Below are 22,082 nucleotides of genomic sequence, written 5' to 3'. Positions count from 1 at the left end.
GTGTTTTATTTGATCGTTTTCCCATCTCTTTGCCTCCAAACCAATTTTAATTGTATCTCCACTATAGAAATTGGGTTGGAGAAATTAATTGTATCTCCACTATAGAATCTAGAACCAGTACTTGCAACTATGCAATAAACTACTCTCGCCGATCCATAATAACTGTCGTGGTTTCAGTTCAAATTTGTCTAAAAATGAACTAAACCTGTGACAGTTATTATGGATCAGATGGGAGTACTTGATTCATGTATTGTTCTAAAGGTTTTTATTCTGGGTTGAGTGTACTTCATCTCAGCAACTTAAGGCAAAGGTTTATCGCTTTATGAACCTGGTTACTACCTACAATTTAGGAGAGGTTCACATTATGTGTAGTAAGAGATAATCAAGTCATTTTGTTGTTCTTTCTTTGTCAAGAGTGCAAATACTTTTCTCTTCCTGACAATCACCCATGTCGTCTATTTACAGGAGGCAATACATTCAGGTTTTAAGGAAGCTAATGGACTTAGCTTTGGTAACACACTTGGAGTATGGAAATGCCTCATTTGGTGATTTATACCCTTCCATTACTGCCCAACATCCGGTGAAATGCTAATTTATTGCTCACAGTTTAGCTTCACATGATTACTGAGTTTGGATTAGTTGTTTCTCATATTGTTCTAATACTGCTTTGGTTTGTGCTGATATTTATTTTATTACCATAGTAATGGTCAATTAGGGATTTTGAGCGCAGTTTGGCATGTACATCTTATGAACTTGGCACCGTATTATTGAGTTAATTAGGGTCCCAGTTTCGGAGGTTGCATTTATTAAAATCTGGCACACACTGAAATGAGACATTTAACAATCAGTAGCATATGAGGCAAAACCCTATGTCGATTCATGTTTCAATTCGAAATCCAACTGTTGAACTTTGAGAAGTTGATTTGGCTATTAAAAGGAAACGGTAGTTCAACTTTATCAACACATCTAAAATATTTCTATTTTTAAGGGATGCAATAGTTTTTTCTCTTAATAAAATAATATTACATGACACCTGTTCTTCATCTGTATTATGGTCTTATCAGTTTTTTTTCTTTTCTGTACTAAGTATGGTTATCTTAATTGGTGTCCTGCAAATATCGTGGAGAGAAGCGCTATGTTCATACCATGACAGTCATCCTGACCTTGGTTGGTGGCTTCAGAATCTATGGTATCATATTTACTCACGAGTTATTGTGAATACCAATTCTATATTGATCACGACCAAGTAGAACCAGAGACTAATGTCTCATAAAAACTTCATATGAGATTTTTAGGCTGGTTTTGTGTCAGGTCTTATGCTTGGGCCATTTGAAAATATAATATTTAATATTGTGCAGACCTTGATTTAGTTTCTCCTTTTTCTAGAAACAATGCAGTCACTTTGAGTCTCAGTTGCATACGAGTCATATTTTGATTAGACTTACTAATCTTTATTAACTAGAAGAGAAGGAGCTAGCAATTTCTATCTATAAAAGGCGCTAGCCTACCCGGCCAATGGAGGCCTTCCAAGGGGCACATGAATCCTGTTCGTCCAATCCGGTTGACACAGTAAATTTGCAATCCCACTTTTCACAGCAGCCGTCGGATATGGTCATTTTTTGTTCACTTCGTGCTTGTCTGAATAGGTCAATGACAGCTGGGCCCGTTTACGTGTGGGGCCGGTGTTTCAGCCAGCGAACCAGCTTAATGATCAGGTGCACGTCGCACACATGTCCCGCTGTGAAAACCTAGATCTTGATTGGCAAAAATATCTGAGGCGTCTCCTCTCGTCGCCTCCCGCGGCCTCCACTCCGCCTTCTCACTCCGAGCCGCCGCCCTCTTGTCTCCTCTCTCCCGCGGCCTCGACTCCCCACTCCTGTCGGCGGGCAGAGGCGGGCGAGCTCGAAGAGTAGCTCGCGCGGGGCGGGGCGTCAGTGGGGCGAGCGCGCGCGGCGAACGGCGGGGCGAGCGGTCATGGCTGGGGGGAAGAAGATGCGACGGCCATGGCGGCTGATGGCAGGAGCGCGTCTGGGAGAGGCTGGCGGCGTGGAGGGTGAGCGGCGATCGGACGGAGCAGGATGCGATGGCCACGGTGGTGGGCGGAAGGAGGCGCTGAAGGAGTGGGTCCGGAGGATGGCGGCGGCGCATCAGCGGAGTCACTCACGCCAGCTCGTCGGCTCCCGCCGGCCTCCTCAAGCCTCGTCAAGCCATAGGCAAGCACCAAGGCCGTTGACCCAAGAGTGCGTGCTCACAACGGCCTGGTCGCCTGGATCCACCCCGCCGCTTGATGCCCATGGTGCGTACACTCTCCTCTTTCCTTTTGCCACGGATCATTTGTTCTTGTGTTCTAGCCCGTTGGAGATGGAGCCCTCTCTCCTGTACGTGATTTAGTCTTCCTCTATTCTCAGTTTATCATGCACAAAAACATGATTTATAGATCGGTACCCAGTATGCTTTCTCCTGCACGATTCTCTAACCGCAATGATGACTCTGCTATGTAGCGCTGTAGCCCTTGTTTCTTTCTAAAAGAAGAGGCAGGTTTGTAATGTTTGGGCACAATTTGTATACTGTCTACTTCCACCAATAAATGTTTGGAGGTGGATGTAATATCCTAACCAGGATATTTTCCCTCTTTTTTACTACCTTTTGATTGTTTGAAGTTCATCCTGGAGTTCCTCTGCAATTTCCACTCAATGTTTTATTTCTTTCTGATGACCCCACACACTGTATTTTGTTTGCTTAATTTAAGATATACTGGAATATCCTTGTACATCGGAAGCTTCCCTTAATATAGATATATATATGTACCACATAATAACCACGTCGAGCAGGATGGGACGGCCGCGGTGGCGAGCGGAAGGGGGCGCTGAAGTAGCGGGTCTAGAGGAGGGCGGCGGCGCATCAGTGGAGTCACTCGCGCCAGTAGGTCGACTCTCGCCAGCCTCTACAAGCGGCGGAGACGGTTCGGCCTGGCCATGGCGATGACAGTTCTCCGGTAGTGAGCTCCTCTTTATTTTTCTTTCTGCTCTAATTTCATTCACGTTTCATAGGCAGAGTTTGGGCTGCCACTAGATTTTACACCATTGATGGCAGTAGCCAATGTTTCTTTCTAATGTCCATTAGTGCAATTTCTTTTTATTTTTCTTTATTAGTTTTTCTGATATATCTTGAGGTGCTTCTGATTTTCTAAACAGTATTATGGGCTCTGCATATGTGATGAAACTTATGCTTATGGCTGCGTTTATAGGATCTGTGTTGTAGTTGCTGCTGCCGCTGTTGCTGCGGCTGGGCGAGCTGTTACATAGTCACACTGAGGCTGACACGCAACAATGCTTGCATTTCTGGGGCATCATCTCATGCAGACGTCGGCACCCGACATCCGTTCGGTATGAGCGATTACCTGACGGATTCATCCCTGGAGTGATACATCAAAAGATTAATCGGATGGTGCCCAGATAACACGAAGGAGGTAAGGAGTGTCATTGATATATTATGGATGGTTTATACACCTTATTTCATACATATCTTACATGTGGTACCTGGCAATAAATTATTTTTCCTTTATGGCTAGGAGATGAACTTCCTAGAAGTAGCAATAACAAAGAATAATGATGTTATGCTAGATGAACTTCCCAGTGCGGTTTTTGTCTGATAGTTTTTTTTTACCTGGCCCTTTTCACTTTGCAGGTTCCAGGATTTAGTAGGCTTGCTTCTTGTCTCATCCTGTACTAGGCTCTGGTTATGTGCTCTTCTCCTGTGTTGAGGTGTGTCGCTTGCTTCTCCTTACAAGGAATGCATCTTCCGTTCAGGGCCTGTTTTCTCTATGGTGATTGACTGATTGTTCTTGCTTTGTATCTGATACACTCTGCTGCTATATTTCATGAGCATATCCTTTGCTAAATGACATGTAGCAGTACCTTTACAGTTCCATTTCTGCCGAGACAACAGCTACAGATTGCGTCCCAAATTCGGCAAATGGGTCATAGAAGCTTCAAGTGTTTCTTGTTGTTTCTGCGTTTGCAACCAAATTTTTTTTCCTCTCTAAACATTATCTAAACAGATTTATGAAACTCATTTTGCTACCTCAAGCTTGTTTAAATACACTTCCCAAAACATCAATGCTTCTTATGTTCTAATCATTCTCCTATGTATATGCACTTGAATATGATGATTAGACTTTTCGTATGGAGTGCCTCTTTGGCTTCTGATTGTACTGGCTACATAGTTAACACGTTTTCTTCTTTTTTTCACTGCAATTGGAAACCTTACACTGTAGTCGGTACCAAACTGTTGCATCATGACTTTGTTTGAATTCGAAAAAATATGAGTGAATTCTTGAATTTATGGTGTGAGCAGAAGGTTTGATCGGAATGTGTCATTGCACAAAAGGCAAAACTTCCGCTATGTGTCATTGCAGAATGGTTCTCTTCCGTAAGGTATACACTGAAGACTTGCCGTTCTTACCACTAGTGGAAAACAGGGCTTCCGTGGGAGCCTTTTGTCGCGGGCGCGCCTGCACCCGCGACAAATGGCCTGGCCACGTCGCCCCGAAACCATGTGGAGCGCGCGGAGGCTTTTGTCGCGGCCTTTTGTCGCGGGCCGTATTACGACCCGTGACAAAAGGGGTAGGAGCGACGTGGCCACCCCTTTTGTCGCGGGTCGTAATACGGCCCGCGACAAAATGTCCCCACCCTATATATAGAAGCAGCCAGCCACCCCCCCCACCTCATTTTTTCCTTGGTGGTGAAGGTGGAGGTGTATGCTAGCTCATTTTTTCTACATGTGCACAAGAGGTGTTTGATGGAATGCTTGTGAGAGGGATGCCACTTGGTTTATTTGATAAGATTTCTCCTCTTTTTGATCCAAAAAGGTTAGCAACTATTTTCTCGACTATATATATATGCATAGTCCGTACAATACTAATTTTAGCAAGGTGATTGCATCTGATACATATATAATTGTACTTATGATGCAGATGAGTCATCCATGGATGTACGGTAACCGATGTGCTCCCGCTTTCAGAGAGGGCGTGAATTCTTTCCTGCTTGTGGCCGAGGCCAACAAGTCGAAGCAAGGTTTTATGTGCTGTCCATGTCTAAAATGTAAGAACGAGAAGGATTACTCTTGCTCAAGAGATATTAAGAGCCACCTGCTTCGGTTTGGGTTCATGTCCAGTTATAATGTTTGGACCAAGCACGGAGAAGAAGGGGTTATGATGGAAGACGGCGATGAGGAAGAAGATAATGATGAGAAGTATTATCGATCTATGTTCTCTGAATGCTTTGATACCGCAATGGACGACAATGAAGAAGAAGGAGGTGAAGAACAGGCATCAGATGATCCTGTTGATGATGATCTTCGTCGGGCCATTTCTGATGCAAGAAGAGACTGTGACACGGATAAGGAGAGGTTGCAGTTCGACAAGATGTTAGAGGACCACCACAAATTGTTGTACCCAGGTTGTGAAGATGGGCATAGAAAGCTGGGTAGCATATTGGAATTGCTGAAATGGAAGGCAGAGGTCGGTGTGACTGACTCGGGATTTGAGAAATTGATGATAATATTAAAGAAGCTGTTTCCAAGAAATAATGAATTGCCCGTCAAGACATATGAAGCAAAGAAGCTTGTCTGCCCTCTAGGATTAGATGTGCGTAAGATACATGCATGCATTAATGACTGTATCCTCTACCGCGGTGAGAAGTACGAGAATTTGAATAAATGCCCGATATGTGGTGCATTGCGGTATAAGCTCATAAAAGATGACCCTGGTGATGTTGAGGGCGAGCCACCCAGGAAGAGGGTTCCTGCGAAGGTGATGTGGTATGCTCCAATAATACCACGGTTGAAACGTTTGTTCAGAAACAAAGAGCATGCCAAGTTGTTGCGATGGCACATGGAAGAACGTAAGAAAGACGCGATGTTGAGGCACCCCGCTGATGGTCGGCAGTGGAGAAACATCGGGAGAGAGTTCCCGGATTTTGCAGGTGAGGCAAGGAACTTATACTTTGGTCTAAGTACATATGGCATGAATCCTTTTGGGGAGCAGAGCTGCAGTCACAGCACCTGGCCCGTGACTCTATGTATCTACAACCTTCCTCCTTGGTTGTGCATGAAGCGGAAGTTCATTATGATGCCAGTGCTTATCCAAGGCCCAAAGCAACCGGGCAACGACATTGATGTGTACCTAAGGCCATTAGTCGATGAACTTTTGGAGTTGTGGGCCAAACCAGGTGTACGTGTGTGGGATGAGCACACGGAGCAAGAATTTGACCTACGAGCATTGCTATTCGTAACCATCAATGATTGGCCTGCTCTCAGTAACATTTCAGGACAGACGAACAAAGGATACAATGCATGCACACACTGTTTAGATGAGACTGAAAGTAAATATTTGGGAAAAAGCAGTAAAAGTTGTGTACCCGTTCAATCGTCGTTTCCTTCCGCGCAAGCATCCCTTAAGGAAAAAGGCAAGCATTTCGATGGCGAGGCAGACCGCCGTCCGAAGCCTGTCCCCGTAGTGGTGCTGATATATTTGACATGGTCAAGGATTTAAATGTTATCTTTGGAAAGGGTCCAGGCAGTCGACCTGTTCCGAAAGACGATGACGGACATGCGCCCATGTGGAAGAAGAAATCTATTTTCTGGGAGCTAGAATATTGGAAAGTCCTGGAAGTCCGCTCTGCAATCGACGTGATGCACCTGACCAAGAATCTTTGTGTGAATATTCTAGGTTTTCTAGGCGTGTATGGAAAGACAAAAGATACAACAGAAGCACGGGAGGACCAGGAACTTCATAAAGGACGAAACGGCAATCATCCAGGGCAGTTTGTAGGGCCTGCCAGCTATGCTCTTACCAAACAAGAGAAGGAGATCTTTTTTGAAGCCCTATTCAGTATCAAGGTTCCGTCTGGTTTCTCGTCGAATATAAAGGGGATAGTAAATATGAAGGAGAAAAATTCCAGAACCTGAAGTCCCATGACTGTCACGTGCTTATGACACAATTGCTTCCGATTGCATTGAGGGGACTTCTACCAGAAAATGTTCGACTAGCCATTGTGAAGATATGTGCATTCCTGAACGCAATTTCTCATAAGGTAATGGATCCAGAAACTTTGTCGGGATTACGGTGAAGATGTGGTCCAATGTCTTGTCGCCTTCGAGTTGTTGTTCCCACCATCTTTCTTCAATATTATGACGCACCTCCTCGTTCACCTAGTTGAAGAGATTAGAATTCTCGGTCCTGTATTTCTACACAATATGTTCCCCTTCGAGAGGTTCATGGGAGTATTAAAGAAATATGTTCATAACCGAGCTAGGCCGGAAGGAAGTATCTCAAAGGGCTACGGAACTGAGGAGGTCATTGAGTTTTGTGTTGACTTTCTTCCGACCTTAAGCCGATTGGTGTTCCTGAATCTCGGTATGAGGGGAGGCTGACCGGAAAAGGCACACTAGGAAGGAAAGCAATGGTGTGGAGGGACAAGATTTCTTTCAATCAAGCGCACTACACGTTCTATACAATTCCAGCTTGGTGGCTCCGTACATCGAGAAACATAAGAATGTTTTACGAGAAATAAACCCGGGCCAGCCCGAGTCCTTGATTACACGTCAACACATGAATACCTTCGGCAGTTGGTTGCAAAGACATCTCATTAATGACCCATCTGCGGTGGAGCAGCTGTACTTGTTGGCCAGGTTACCATCTTCAAACATATGTACATTCCAAGGGTACGAGATAAATGGGAATACATTTTACACGATCGACCAAGATAAAAAGAGCACCAACCAAAACAGCGGTGTCCGCTTCGATGCAACAGACGAGAATGGGCAGACCACCACATATTATGGATACATAGAGGAGATATGGGAACTTGACTATGGTCCCACTTTTAAGGTCCCTTTGTTTCGGTGCAAATGGGTGAAGCTCAGCGCTATACATATTGACGATAAGTACGGTATGATAACAGGTGGATCCCAACAATCTTGCGTACCTGGACGAGCCTTTTGTCCTAGCCAGCGAGGTGGCTCAAGTTTTCTACGTGAAGGACATGTCTAGCAAATCAAGAAAAAGAAATCAACAAAAGAATACATCAATCGAGGAGCCAAAGCGCCACATAGTTCTTTCTGGGAAAAGAAACATCGTGGGAGTGGATGACAAGACAGACATGTCAAGATTATAATAAGTTTAAAGAAATTCCGCCCTTCACGGTGAAAATTGACCCAAGCATCTTGCTAAATGATGAAGATTCTCCATGGCTACGGCGTAGAAGATCACAACACTAGATGGCGATGTAATAATGTATTCTTCATATATAGTTCCCAAGACAATCTCTACATTTATGTAATAATGAAGATTAAACCGTGCTTGGCTTGTTGATGCTGCTTGGCAAGGCGTATCGATGCTCCTTTTATAGGCACGGCACCGCTTCTACTTTGTCTTATTCCTTCGACAGGCCGTCGTGCGCTACATGCTTTATCTCATCGAGCAGTGCGTCCACCCACGCGTCCTTATCCTGCCGACACCTTTAGTCGCGGTTGCAGCCACCAACCGTGACAAAAGGTTACCGACACATCCTTATCCTGCCGACAGCTTTAGTCGCGGTTGCAGCCACCAACCGTGACAAAAGGTTACCGACACATCCTTATTATCCTGCCGACATCTTTAGTCGCGGTTGCAGCCACCAACCGTGACAAAAGGCCCTCCTAGATAAGCCTCCCCGATCTTTTGTCGCGGTTTGAGCCTCCACCCGGGATGAAAGTTTCGCGCGCCACTTCGTTCCCGCCTATTTTCTTCCCGCATTCCCGCCATTTTTCCACTATATATATGTAGGCTTGGACTCTCATATCTGCAAACCTCATCACTCTCTCCCATGGCTTCCATCGTATGTCTAACACCCCGGGAGGCGGAGGCACGCTGCGCCTCGAACTACCCCTGCCCGCCCGGCTACCGCGTCCCGACCGGCTGGTTGCTGAGCGTCGGAGGCGTACCGGTCCCTCCTATCCCTGTAGGTGTGCCACGCGAGATGGCCATCACGAACCACTACTATTTCGAGCTCACGCCTGAGCAGCGGAGGAATCCCCTGGCATCCCGACTACAGCCCGACTTGGGACAGCTTCTTCATCAATCGGCGTGAGAGGGCGGTTGCCAGTACGAGGAGGACGGCCCGCCTCCTTCGAACTTCAACGAGGCCGGCCGTCGGATGTGGTGGCGCGGCCGGACTCTCCAGAGCGTCCTGGCCTGTCGTGGCCCCCGCCTGCGCTACCCTCAATCCCAGCCCACGCGTGGTCATCCGCCGAGGTTCGACAACCGCGACCCCGATGCTAGCGACGATGACGTCGGCGACTTTGATGACTACTGTGGCGACGTGTATAGGACTAGGCACGACTATGATTGAATGGCTCCAACATTCGAATCTGGCCATGTATCTTATTTTTCAGTTGAGCTCTGTACTTTAATTTCAGTTCAGTCGTAATAAATTTCGTGTCAACCACTTTATTGAACAAAAACAACCGACAACGACTTTATAAACTAAATTTAAACTAATAGAACCGACAACGACTTTATTGAAATTACAATAAAATAGATAAATTACTAGTCTAGTCTCTACTCGTCGTCGGAGGTTGTCTCCGTCCAAAGGTCATCCCACCGAGGGTCGTTTTCGGTCCAAGTTGTATTCGAGTTCTCGAGCTCGAAGGCGGCGACGGCCCGACGGTGGCGCCTGTTGGACCTGCGTTGTGCCCTAAGGTTAGCAAAGAACGCGTCGGGGACCGCGCCCTCCACCGGCGCATCAATCGCTCGTCGCGCTCGGCGATCGCGATCCGAGCGCTGCACCTGGCGATGCCGGTGACGGTCCTCGTCGGTGACGAGGCACGGCGGTGGCGCGAGGAACTCCGCCTCCTCTAGCGATTCAACATCCGGGAAGTTCATGTCGTGCCCTGGCCGCCGAAAGCGCCACGCCGCCGCGTCGTAAGCGCGCGCCGCCTCTTCCGGCGTGTTGTACGTGCCGAGGGTGAGGCGGAAGCCACCGCGCGTATCTCGGCGGTGAACCTACCGCTCGGATGCACTCGAACGCCACGGAAACCGGACGCCTCGACGACATGGAGGCATCCCGGAGATGAATGAGCGGAGGCGGTGGCGACGTGTGGTTGCGCCCGCACTCGTCGCTCTATATAGCGCACGCGGGGCATGGCACGTGTCAGCCGGTGGCTACACGTCGCACGCCGGCGTCGGCGGGGTGAGGCACGTGTCAGCGGTGGCTACACGTCGCACGCCGGCGTCGGCGGGGCGAGGCACGTGTCAGCGGTGGCTAAACGTCGCACGCCGGCGTCGGCGGGGTGAGCCACGTGTCAGCGGTGGCTAAACGTCGCACGCCGGCGTCGGCGGGGTGAGCCACGTGTCAGCGGTGGCTACACGTCGCACGCCGGCGTCGGCGGGGTGAGCCACGTGTCAGCGGTGGCTAAACGTCGCACGCCGGCGTCGGCGGGGTGAGCCACGTGTCAGCGGTGGCTACACGTCGCACGCCGGCGTCGGCGGGGCGAGGCACGTGTCAGCATTTATATATGCGAGATGCAAATAGTTCTATGGATGTCATATTCATGTTCATTGGATTTTTCTGATCAATTTTCATATATAACACTTTTCTTTTTGAGTTACCATTTAAAAGTTATTGAAATAATAGTTTTTATTTAAAAAAAACAGAAAAACAAAAAACAGAAAAACAAAAAACAGAAAAACAAAAACGGTCCAGGCCTGATCCGCGTCCAACGGCTCCAGGCCGTTGGATTCAAACGGCCGGAGCCGTTGGATGCGCTTCACGCGGATCGGCCGCCTCCCCCCTCCCACCCCCTTTTGTCGCGGGTCGAGCCACGGCCCGCGATAAAAGACCCCCCCTTTTGTCGCGGGTGGGGGCTTGACCCGCGACAAAGGGGTCTTTTGTCGCGGGTCGAGCCACGGCCCGCGACAAAAGGCCCTAGGTATAAATATCTACCGCCGCGGGCGGAGCCCCCACCCGCGACACCGGAGGCCATTTTCCTTAGCAGAAATCGCGCCGTCAGGCTGCCGAAATCCACCGCCGCCGCCGCCGGCCATCTTCCTCGCCTCCGGCCGCCGCCCCTGCCACTTCTGAGCCGCCTCTTCGCCGCCCCCGCCCTCTGCGCCACCTCCGCCACTGTGGGCCGCCTCTGCGCGCCACCTCGACGAGATCTCCGCGCGCGCCACCTCCGGCCGCCGCCTCCTCCGGCCGCTGCCTCCTCGGGACACCCCGGCCGCCGCGCCGCCCCTCTGCGCCACCCTCGAGAAGCAGGTAGCCGCCACCCTCCGCCGCCCCGCGCGGCCGCCGGTGCCGGCCGGCGCCCATGCCCCGGCCTTTTTTCATTAAGTTTTTTAATTAAGTTAGTTAGTTTAGTTTAGTTAGTATTAGTATTTAGTTTTAATTAGTATTAGTTAGTTAGTATTAGTATTAGTATTTAGTTTTAATTAGTATTAGTTAGTTAGTATTAGTATTAGTATTTAGATTAAATTTAGTATTAGTTAGTTAGTTTAAATTTTTGTAGATAGTTAATTCAAATTTCGTAGTTACTTAATTCAAATTTCGTAGTTACTTAGTTCAAATTTCGTAGATTAAACCGACGCAAACACTCTCGCGAACACCGCTCTCCCTCTCGCGAACAACACTCGCCGACACCCTCTCCATCTCGCGAACACTAGCCGACACCCTCTCCCTCTCGCGAAAACCATCGACGCCGCAACTCCCCTCTTCTCTCCCTTCTCGCGAACAACACTCGCCGACACCCCTCTCCATCTCGCGAACACTAGCCGACACCCCTCTCCCTCTCGCGAAAACCATCGACGCCGCAACTCCCCTCTTCTCTCCCTTCTCGCGAACAACCGACGCCGACACCCTCTCTCTCTCTCTCGCAAACACGCGTCGCCGACACCCTCTCCCTCTCACAAACACGCGTCGCCGACACCCTCTCCCTGTCGCAAACACGCGTCGCCGACACCCTCTCCCTCTCGCAAACACGTGTCGCCGATTAGGGTTAGGGTTTGGTTTGTGTTTGATTAGGGTTAGGGTTTGGTTTGTGTTTGAACATTTACTTATCGATTTAAATCTTTTGCAGAAACAATGGATCAATTCGAACGGGACTTGGAACAGGAAGACATATTCGCGGACATAATCCGCGATGGTACAGAAGCCGACCGAGCCGGCTCCGGTGATGGAGAAGCCGACGGCTCCGGTCATGGAGAACCCGACGGCTCCGGTCATGGAGAAGCCGACGGCTCCGGTGACGGAGAAGCCGACGGCTCCGGTGACGGAGAAGCCGACGACGGCTCCGGTGACGAGGTATTAATGGAATTCTATATGTACATATGTATTGAGGCATTAGTATAGAGGCATTAATGCAATTCTATATGTATTCTCTTAGGCCTCCGAAGATAAGATAGAGAAACGAGGCCCGGCAAAGAAGTTGACCAAGAAAGACCACTTCACAATTGAAGTTATATCACCGGAAGGCCAACCGGTGGTACCCGAGAATGTCGGAGTGAAGTTCAAAAATCAGTGCGGAGTTGTGGTTAGAGATCGTGTCCCGATCACTGTCAGAGAATGGAACAAGACGAAGAATGTGTCCGAAAATCAGGTTGCCGATAGGTACAAGGACACACTTTTCAGAGACCTGATGGCACATTTCACTTTGCCAGATTTGGGATCGGAGTCTGAGAATGCTAAGCAGCGAGCGCTAGTGAAGAAATGGGCTCTTAAGAAGATGGGGGAACTTTTCCGGGCGTATAAGAACCGGTTATGGAAAAATTATAAGAAAGACAAGAAGCCTCCATTATTCGAGAACTACCTAGCGAAGCAGGAGCATAACTGGGAAGAATTTGTGAGGTACAAAGAATCAGAGGAGGCTGTGAACCTGTCAGCGAAAAACAAGAAGAATGCAAGCGAGAAGAAATATCACCATCATACGGGGCGAGGGGCTACGGAAGAGCCATGCCTAAGTGGGATGCACAAGAGGCTGAGATGGAGCTGAACGGGATCACTCAGAACCCACGCGAGAAGGATGGGACATAAGGGCTCGAAATTGGTTCCTCGCGCATGGCTGTGAGTATGACATGAAGACAGGGAACATTGTTGAAAGTGACACCAGGGTTAGGGTACCCAGGCAAAAATGGATTGAAGTGACGACAGATATAAAGGCGGGAAAACTAAAGTTTGCTCCCGATAGAGAGAAAGACTTGCTGACGCTTGTCCTCGGTAATCCTGAGAAGGGAGGACGAACAAGAGGCTTCGGCCCTAGTGTTCCGTGGTCGCTTGGGTTTCCGGCCGACGCGGAGACTTATAGAAGCCGAGCGAGAGCTAAACAACGCCAGCTGGAGGTGCAGAATGACCGGATGGCCGAGTTCCAACACCGACTTGACCAGCAGCAGCGGGAGCTTCAGCAGCAGCAGCGGGAGATAAATGAACTAAAAGGACAGCGCCCGCGGATAATACCGCTGAAATATCTCAGCGACGAGACAAGCAGCGTGGCCGACTCGGAGGCCCCTCCTACACGGATGATGATAGATGCCGGTCCTGGCGACCCCTTGGATGGAATCAAGGAGACAACACCTTGTGATCTCCATGAGGTGTTCAGGAAGGTTTCTGTTAAGGTGGCGGCCGGCTATGTCTTACCGGCATTTGGACCTGAAGGTGAGCCGGCAACATGGCATGGCAATCCGATTCCAGCTGGCTATGCTCGTGTCGGGGTGGATTCAGTTGTCCCGCAGTGGGAGACATTGGAGCTCCATATCCCTGGAGGTGATGGGGGCTTACACTCGGAGAGGTGCTGGGAGAAATCATTCTCTGGGAAAAGAAGAACATCAGGCTGCCGTGCTGGGTAGCACCTAGTACCGATCGTCCCAAAGAGGTCACCATCACCTCCTCCAGGTGATCGCAGCCACCATCACCTCCTCCTACTGATCACATGTCGCCACCATCACCCCGTGGGTACGACGTCGACCACGACATCGGTAGTCCATCTCCATCTCCAGCGCCGCCGCCTCCGCCCACTAAGACTCGGAATGCACCCAGCCGGAAGCGTTTCAAGAGTCCCTGTCCCCAAGAGGTCGCCCCTCCCAAATGTTCAAAAGGTTCGTAGCCACCGTCCTTGGGATCTTACTGTCGAGGAAAATGCGGCGCTGTTGCGAAACACAACTATGATCATTTCCATAAGCCAAAACCTCCAGCGCCAGAGCCATACACAGAGAAGCAAATAGAATATGCTACTAGTTTTCTGAACACACCATCGCAGTATGAGTTACACGAGAAGAAGGATGACTATACACGCACTCTTGCGAAGGTAATTGACCAAAAAAAGGATGAAAAGGCCAAGGAGAAGGACATTGCTGGCACGAGCAAATCATCAGCTAGAAGTGCAGATGAGAAAAGGTCAAGTTCAACAAGTGCACCCCTCAAGGCCAAGCAAACGACAAAAGGCAAAAAGAGAAAGGAAGTTCCCCTCCTCGGTGCTCAGCCCAAACAATCGATCCCAGCACTCAAAGTGTTTAATGTTCCCAAGGTGTACGAGGAACATGGTGGTGATGTCAATATGGAAGAAGCTGCAACTCTAGCGGCTCAATGTGGAGTTACCGTGGAGGAATTGTTTGGTGCCGCAGATGCTGCACTACCCACGGCGGCTATAGCTCCTAAATTTGTCTACGGGGCCGACTTGGTCAGCAGAGAGCAGCTGCATAAACTGCCAACACATATGCGGAATTTGCATCAGTGGTACCTTGATGCATGCAAGGAGAAAAAAATGTACATCGTGGCGAGTATACCATGGGAATATTACTACCGAAACGAGGAGATCCATATTGAGATGAATGAACTGCGGCAGTTATTCAATCTAGAAGCCCTCGACAAATCTCTCATGAGTTGCTATTGCTTGTAAGTTGTTAACTACATATAAGTTCATTTTCATTCAGTTCATGTTCGTTTTCATTGCATATATATACTCATTATATCTTATGGGTTCTCTTTTGCAGACTGAAGATCAGTGAGTGCAAAAGTAATAATATTATCAATGTTGGGTTTGTTGACCATGATAAAATACATGTTGAAACGGTGAAGCATAAACGCGAAGAAACGGGGGGAAACCTACTAAGGTTTTTGGGGCAGCAATATTTCTGTGATTCAATATTGTTTCCTTACAACTACGAGTGAGAGTCTTAATGATCTTTTATGCACATTCAATTTTTCTTACTCGATGTTAAGTGTAATTCCTGACGTATATGCATAACATGTGCAGCTTCCACTGGATTCTACTAGACATTCAACCTGATAAGGGAATAGTTGAAGTAAGAGACCCACTGAGTAGAGGCCTGGACGGGTTCCAGGACTTGCAGAAGTTGCTCCAAGTGTAATTTCCTTCATCGCCGCGCTTTATCTTTCGTGAGATATCAATTAATTATCCACTCATTCAATCATTCTTTTGCCTGGCAGGGCTTGGCAAGCTTTGAAGAATGTTCATAAGGACATTACCTTTGCAAAGAAGCTAACATTTACTCCTGTAGCGTGCCCCAGCAGCCACAAGGGACGAATCTATGTGGATACTACGTTTGCGAGTCCATTCGCATGTTAACCACTCGAGAAGCAGAACAGAAATAAATTCGACGTAAGCAATAACATTCACAACTTTATTTATTATCATCAATATTTCGTTATCAAGACTGATATAGTCATACTCATCTCATTTTCGTATATAGGTCGACTTCATGCGGGACAGACTCCAACCAAAGGAACACGCACTAGGAATCGCGGAGGAAGTGGCGGGACTTTTGGTTAGAGAAGTAATAAACAACAAAGGCTTGTTTAGTCCAGATAGTTGTTCTACCTCCAAATAGACGGTCGTTAGTACCGTTTGTCGATCGTGAGCTCCATGTATATATGTAGGGAACCTACGAATATGTGTAAGGGGAATCGACTTCTGCTTCCAATATTTGTTTGATCGATCTATATATATATATATAATGAATGAATGTGTACAACTTCTAGTAGCGTACAAATATATGCAACTTTCATTTTCGAACGAAAAAAATGAAATAACAAAGTGTCGGTGGCGGGGGGAGGGTGCTGCACCCCTCAAACCCTAAAGCAGAAGCGTTGTGCGCGCGCCACGTAGAAGGCCTTTTGTCGCGGGTGGTAATACCGCCCGCGACAAAAGGGCCTGTGCCCTGCGCGCCCCGCGGCTGCCACGTGGTGGACCTTATGTCGCGGGTCGTAAGTGACCCGGGATAAAAGGCCACCCTTTTATCGCGCCTTGCTTGTCGCGGCTGGCCGCCCGCGACAAAAGGCCCTAACCACCCGGATCAAAAGGCCTGTTTTCCACTAGTGTACCTTTATTTGGTTAGGTTTTCATGGGAATAGATTATACACAATGGCGCAATGCACTCTGCTTATGGTGAAATTTGGTGAGCTTGTGCGTACCATTTTATTTTGTAGGTTTGTTTCTTTTTTTGTTTCCAGCACCACATATGGCATATAATTTCTTTATCATGGATTAACCACGTATGATGTTAACATGGTATCTTCTCATTTGGTGCATTGCAGATTTGCCTGAGTGGTAGCAAGCTGCATTGCAGATTAAAGTTCGCATGATCGCTGCAGGGTACAGAAACATGAGTCAATCCTCTTCCAAGGTTAACTCCACATGTTCGTCCCTCTTCTAAATTTCTTTTCCATGAAGGATCAATTCTTGAAATTTGTTTTGTTTTCTTGGAACACACATTAATATGTTGTGTTTAGCGTGTTGTTAGAATTTGTTTTCAGGACCTTCACATGGATCTTTTAAAGAAATCTACAGTTTGCTAATTATAGTTCTGAAATTATATAATGGACTGTTTGGTGATGTCATATTTGTTGGCATGATAAGTGGTGAGTAGGTTTCATGCCATGGAGAAGATCATAATAGAGCCGCTCTGAATTATGTAGCCGTTTTAGAACCCTAATCATATATCATAGAATAGGAGAAGGTGATAAGAACATTGATGCATGTGATCACACTTTGTCATACGTTGTAGCACCTTATCTACCAGTGGAAACGTACAACTTCTAGAAAAAGAGTCTTTCATCCTTCAGGCTTGTAGGATTGGTCCATAAGAATACTATGTAATATATCTGAGTCATATGTGAAACTGTAGTGCTTGTATAGCAATGTGCTTTAGGGTTCTATTTCAAGGGATTAACTCTTCCAGTAGTAGCTAAAAAACCAAAAGAAAAACACATGAGCTAAAAATAGACATTGATTTGCAGGTCATAGGAACAACGAGTATAATACATGCTTTTGAATGTTGGTGAAATCTGGAAGAAGAAAAAATGAAGCTCATGAGATATGAAAGGTCTTTTTTATTCAGGATTTAAATATTTTTGGCGTACCTATTTGATTCGGTAGTTATCTGTGGTGTGAGGTCCCTTTTTCGTTTCATTTCTAATTTTGCGGGCTTAGAACTATTTTAGGTGTTAGTCTAATGGCAAACAGATAACATTTAGTAGTGCCATATGAAACAGTTGGTATTTTAGGTGTTAGTCTACTTTTATGTGTGTGATGTGCATATATGTGAACTAGAGAAAACAATTTGTATTTGTCTGAAACTCAAGCTGCTTGGAAGGTATATGTTATAGAGGCTTTGTCCCGCTCATTATTAGATAAAATCATTGAAATTATTTTTGTTCCCTTTTATGAATTCGGCTAGCTCTGAACCGGCGAGTAGCCTTACATCAAAATCACATGTCAGTAATAGTCTTTCAAATGTCTATAATTTCGTTGGGTGTACCTGCTAACATGATTGCCATATGAAGCAAGTGGGCAATAGTTTTCCTGTTGTGTTAGCCTACGAACGGCAGCTTACTTAATTGCTTATTGCCGCCTACTGATGAAATAGTGTAATTTGGATATCTACTGCTATCTAGAGGTTTGAATATATAGGCCATAATCTGGAAGCTGCAGGTTTCCAAATTGATTTAGCCAATGAACTTTCAGATTGTCCCTAAAAGATACCCATCTGGTGCAAGTTTACCTGTAATCTTTAGTGAAACTTCTATGAGTGCAGGGTCTATATGTAATCACCCACTTCCGGTAAGTAACACGACTTGCATACTTTTCTTTCCATGTGCTGGACTTTTCTCGCTAAGCACCAATGCACTTTTTGATAGTACACTAGCAACCGATGCTTCTAAAAGTGTCCACTAGGTTATTTATCATATTTAAGTAATATGATGCTACATATGTATTGTAGGTGGATATTATCTGTTGAGAGCGACATCACCCGTAGACAAATTGATACTCAATAGGTATATTATTCTAGGCTCAGGTTGCATATTCTTTTTTTGTAATTGGCAGCTTTTTGGGAGAACTGTTTATGTGAACATGGTGGTATATGATCAATTTTCACTCCTGGGAGCTGCCATGGCGCAGGTGGACACGCGGAGCGGCGATGGAGATTTGTGAGTTGGGGAAGAACACGGTAGCTAGCTCCATGCGTCTCACTCATTTTTCTCCTCCTAGCAGATGAGTGCCTCTATCTCCTCTTACCATTTTTTCGGATTGTATGGCCTAACTCTAATAATATGATGGTGAATTATTTCAGTATATATTGTTGCTATTATGGTATCTCAGAGATCTGTCATTGAGCATCTCCTTCACATGATTTCTTCTCTCATGAAAGCCTGCATGACCGAATCTTGTTTTGTGATTTCATTGGGGAAACTATGGAGATCGAGGTATGAAAATATGCCTCATGTTGGTAAATCTTGGCTTGAATATTGTCTTGCTTCACACCCTTTTGTGCCAGTGGTGCAACGGGGTTTAGGATTTCCTACTATTTCTCTAAATATATTATGTTAGGATTCGTAAATTACAACATATTGTCTTAGGATTCTGAAATGTTTAATCTGTTTTGTCCTCTATCAAGTGTTACGTAATCTTGGGGAGCAGCGGATGGATAATGGCGTGGGTGGGCGTGGCTGATGGCGTGGATGGACACCATAGATGGGACGGAGGGAATGGAGGAAGGTGTAGCAGATCAAAGCGGAGGTGTAGGGAGATAGGTTAATAGGAAGAGACTTAGCCTGCCCTTTAACGCAAATTGCGATGGGATGGGCGCTATCCTCCGAGAATAGTGGTGGAATTTTTTTACGTGTGGCAAACATTTTTTTGTAGTTTCTTATTCCTGTGGTGTCATTTAAGGCGCTCAAAATCTCGAACCGAACTTTTTCTTTTTTGCTACTGACAATAAATAGAAATATTCTTGAAATTAGTAATTGTTCTTTGATACTTCTTTTATGATGTTACCTCTTTACGTACAATAAACATAATTTGATGGGGGAGATTATAAAAAAGCATAAGAGCTGAAAAAAATGTGAAATCGTACTAAACTTCATATGTTACTGCATCACATCAATGGAATGGTGTGTTTGCAAGATACGAAAGCAGTTAAATTTCAGCCTAATTCTTGATACTAAAATAAGATAGAACTTATGGTTTAAATTTTGAGTTAATTCTACGATTTGCGCGATAGGCAAGCAAGGTCCCCACCTGCCTGTAGCCCGGGAGTGTGCCGTCTGAACGGGAGCCTGAAGCACGCTGCACGGTAGCAACCAACATTGCTATCCATGTTGAATATTGGTGCTGCAGGTTTACTCAACCTCCACATTTTTGTTTTCCCCCCTCTCTTGTACTATATTGACTTTGTTTTGACCTCCAGGCCTTCTACAGACTACATCTAATCTCTTTCTTTTCTCATCATGCAGCAGCCAGGAATGCTGGGGATTGAGGTCGGTGAAGACCTTACTTGCCTGTCGAATAAACCAGCTAATGAGAAAATCAAATAGCTTTCCAGGGACTGGTTGTGGTAAGTGTACACTATTTGAATCATCCAATTGTTGTTTTAAAGTTGATTGCCTTAATCCACTGTTTGTCCTAAAGGACAGGAAGATGGATTCAATGAAAGACGAATAATATTTGCTTAGAAACGTTCCTGTTGTTTTTCCGTACTTTTTGGTTTGCGTTGTTTACTCTTTGCAAAACACTGATTGTCCTCTGCTCTTTACATTTTTGAGGTTCAATGACAATTTGCCTCTTGAGTTCCACATAACCATGAACTGCTGTGCATAATTGCTCATACCCCACTAAGTTCATATGTATAAATCGGGTGGGTTGGAGTTTGCTGTGAAAGTCCTGAAAAAACATGGAGGACGATGACAGATTAGATAGTGCAGAGGAAAATAATATATGGTGCATCTGGCCTATCCCAGTTTGCCATTTTGAAAAAGAAACAAAATCTATCTGTTAATTTGAGCGTATGTTGAATATAACAATACTCAGTTTGGTGCACATTGCTGATTTTTATGGTGGTATGTGATAAGATTTCTGAACTTCAATTTTACCGTAGAGCACAAAAGAATATAATAAGTTATATGTATGAGATCAGGTTCGTTTGTGATTCTAAAATAGGGACCTAATTTATTTGTCTTGCTCACTGTAATTAACTAGAAACATATATTGCTAATAATTGGAATTTCTGTTGAAACTCAGCTCAAGCTTAATAAACATTGAGAGCAGTGATGTTTTCTTTTATTGTCGAGAGTGCGGAAGAAATCTGAATAATCAAATTTCAAGGTTAGAGTTTTCTTTCAATATCCATCTCCACGGTTTTCCATATACTTGTGTTTGGATGCCATGCCACCTTAAGTTAAGTATAATGTATGTATATATCATGTTGCGTGGTCCATCCAGTGACACATGCAAATATAAAGTTCATCATGCTACAACGCTTCTTGAGAGAAAAGAACCAGACTGATTCGGTATTTTTTTTCCTGCAGCTCAAATTCCATATTGTTTTCAGGTTGTTCTTCACTGCTTTGTGTTATTCAACTTTCTGTTCAGCCTGATACAAAAAGATGCATTGTATTGCTGTACGATATACCTCTGAACACAGTTCAGCTAAAATGTCGCTTGGATAGAGCACTATTGTTTCTTGTTTTTGTAGAGTTCTTATTATGATTCCCTTTTTAGGTGTATGAAACACTTCCTTTCAAATTCAAAAGCAGCTATGTTGGGTATTTGAGAATGGTGGCATCACGACATGAGGATACGACTCTCTGGCAATTGGTTATACTCCCTTCTCTATTTTTTATTGCTGGATATATTGACGTAAGTATGATACGTTAATAATGACTTAGATCTATTGGGAAGTTCTTGGTTGGCCTTTCCTTTCTCACTCCATCTATGTGTTGATTTGATAACTACTACAACATGCAGGTATAATGTGTGGGCAATTTTTTTGCTTGGTTCTTCAGGCTGCATTGCAATAGCTGGGGAGGTGTTGGAGAGGAACGGGAATTGTACAGCTGCAGTCTCCTGTAATCATCCTCCCTAAACTTCCGTATGTTATTTTTGCATTTGTTGTACTGAACTGAAATTTAATATTTGTAGTCCTCGGGTTTTAATTAATTTGGAAACCTAAATTTTGTACATCTTTGTAACATCCCAAATTTTTAAAACAAAGAGAAAATGAAATTCCCTTTTTCAAAAATGAGAACCAACAAAAACTTTTCTTACATAGAGTGCTATGCATAGTGCTCATACCTAATCCTTGTGCTTTTGCCATGATTGTGTGTTCATTGCATTACACACATTTCCAAAACCCTAAACCCTAACCTTCTCCAAACAAAGTGGATCAATTTTGAGAAACCAAAATAAAATAAAAAGACATGTGGGCATATAGCCCTAATATGTAAATCTTGAACCCTACCATTTCTTACTTTGCTAAATGGTGGTGAACCATTGTAAACCCCACTAAACCCTAAACCTCGCCCCTCTTATCACCATCCATTGAAAAACAAAATAAAAAGAAATGATCTTAAATAAGAAAAAGGCCTATGTAAGCCTATGGCTATTTTTGGCAAACAATAACTTTTGCCATGGCTACCTTATGTAGATGTTTTGAAATACCTCAACACACCTAACCAGGTACTTACCAACAAATCCAAGTGAGAAACAAAAATAAAATAAAACATATGCATAGAGGCATATGTGGCACTTAGCCA

General features: G+C 45.5%; 1 long non-coding RNA gene across 5 annotated transcripts; it reads left to right on the top strand.

Moving 5' to 3' along the window:
* Positions 1–1,663: 1,663 nt before the first annotated feature.
* LOC127341010 (uncharacterized) lies at positions 1,664–21,535 on the top strand. Of its 5 annotated transcripts, none has more exons than XR_011751236.1 (13): positions 1,664–2,296; positions 2,832–2,995; positions 3,248–3,469; positions 3,688–3,764; positions 16,388–16,447; positions 16,587–18,326; positions 18,451–18,755; positions 19,553–19,668; positions 19,785–19,885; positions 20,569–20,652; positions 20,856–20,878; positions 21,049–21,186; positions 21,295–21,535. It is a non-coding gene; the product is annotated as an uncharacterized lncRNA (long non-coding RNA). The 5 variants fall into 5 exon arrangements; XR_011751237.1 differs by having other exon boundaries at positions 16,388–16,455; positions 21,049–21,144; XR_007875127.2 differs by having other exon boundaries at positions 16,388–16,455.
* The last annotated feature ends 547 nt before the right edge of the window (positions 21,536–22,082 follow it).

The sequence above is a fragment of the Lolium perenne genome, chromosome 1 (genome assembly GCF_019359855.2).
Source record: "Lolium perenne isolate Kyuss_39 chromosome 1, Kyuss_2.0, whole genome shotgun sequence".
Lineage (NCBI taxonomy): Eukaryota > Viridiplantae > Streptophyta > Magnoliopsida > Poales > Poaceae > Lolium > Lolium perenne.
This window is presented reverse-complemented; position numbering and strand designations above follow the sequence as displayed.